Genomic DNA, 2,048 nt, shown 5'->3' on the forward strand with positions numbered 1-2,048 from the left:
CAGTCTTCTTCTAAAACACCTACGTAGCAATATTAATCATCCCACAAATGAACACTGTGCTATTCTAACGAAGCATCATATTATTTACTTGTAAATAACTTTCTCTATTCACGGAAATTATCTAGTGCATCCGTTGGTATATCTATAATATCGATCATTTGAGGTATTACAATTATCTTTTCGTCGGTTTGGCCTGCTTTGTTTCAGCTCTTTAAAATCACTAGGACAGGCCTGTATGACAGGTAGTTTACTAGCCGTATCCTTGGACCTAAAGTCTAGGAACTCTAGTCTAAAGGACCTAAAATTAGGAAGACGTATTATGTCGAAATGCTGAATTTACAAGTCTTCGAAATCTCACAATAGCCGGTAAACGTTGTCATAAATGAACAGGCTAGGAAAATCCTACATTATTCTATATATATATAGATTGTGTTTATGTACATAGAACTGGAAAAGTGGGAACGGTTATGAAAGGCTCACAAAATATGAGCACGTGCAGACATATTTCGTTTCCTACAGTTTATCAAAGATTAAATAAAGCGCAACTTTCAGTGGTCATACACGACGCTGGACGTAAAAGAACTCAACCTCTCCGTTGGTGGCCATAAAAGAAGAAACATGTATAAGGTGGTGCGTCGATCATATGAGGAAAGTTTGTTCGAATACGAAACTCATTGTCGGGGCCCTGATTTTCGATTGTCGTTCATAGCTGGTCCCTTGGAGGCAATGGTAGCACAACATGTTGCTTGCAGAAACACCGCTAAACAATTGCCAAACGTTTGCGCTAGAGTCGCAAAGGCACCCATAACATATGACTAAATGGCTTAATGAACAAGACTTGGCGTTACCCAATGGAGCTTCCGCCTCTCTAAGTTACCCGAGCGTTTTCATAGCAGCAGAGAAAGTCTGCCTTTTAGGTTTAGGGTCTCGTAGAAGTAATGACGAAAAAGTGTCCCGTTGCAGAAGATGCTTCACCCCATAATTATTGTACGGCTATGATTGATTACGCAATTTGTGCGTAGTTATCTAACTCACATCCTGTTTATGTGCCTGGAGGTTGTCCTATAGGTCCTTGCGCTGGACTGAGTGACAAATCTTGGAAGAAGAGAGCTGCGCTAGTTGTAAAAATGGCTTCTTGTTATATTTGTTGAGAATCTTGGCATCTACAGATAATTATTCTAACATTTGCAACCTCGTTTAGAGATTTACACTATAACTATACTGAATCCTAAATGCTTGTAACCTTATTTTTGTAAACGACACCAATGCAACGGGCAACGAATTGCTAAGCCGCGGTCTTTTAATCTCTTAATGAATATTAATATGTGGAGTATGAGTTCGTCTGCTGTCGGATCGAGTGGCGTATTAAACGCCCTATGACGCGCTTTAATAAGAACGTAAGACCTTCAAACCTGAATTTAGCAGTGCAGGTATGAGGCACCGATGCCTGCAGAACGCTGTCACCAAAACTAAGTAAAAAATCAATGTTTATCTATATATGACAAGTGCATTGTCAATGAGCGCGCTCAGATTTTACAAAGAAACTTGTCAAATGTTGGCGTTTCTAAGGCGTCAGAATCGCATTCAGTCCGCCACTTTTTCCGCCCACGTTCGAGCTCAAACAAACGCAAAATGCCCACGACCCCTGCGCTTAATATCCTGTCTTGCATATCTAATAAGCTTAGAATATAGCGGAAAAACAATGATCAACACGGTATCCTGCTGAATCTCTGAAGTCTGCGTGTCTGACTATTAGGTAAGGCTCGGTGTCTCCGTCAAGATATTGCGAAGATGGATGTTCGATACGCCAGTCAGAGACATTTCATGAAACTTCGCCCCATTCAGATACAGAAGACAGCATCGGAAGTAAGTTACTCCAGTCGTGGAGCACATCGTGTCGAACTTCTCGTTCGGAGCCTCAAACACTTCCAACGAATTTGGTATTTCTTCTCTCGATTTTTCAACAGTGGTCATGCGTTGGCGATACTTTTTACTTCCTTTTCAAACGTGCATTGGGTGACATCGCTTCCGAGACTTTAGTGCGATTG

The sequence above is a fragment of the Varroa jacobsoni genome, unplaced genomic scaffold (genome assembly GCF_002532875.2).
Source record: "Varroa jacobsoni isolate VJ856 unplaced genomic scaffold, vjacob_1.0 scaffold_294, whole genome shotgun sequence".
NCBI lineage: Eukaryota > Metazoa > Arthropoda > Arachnida > Mesostigmata > Varroidae > Varroa > Varroa jacobsoni.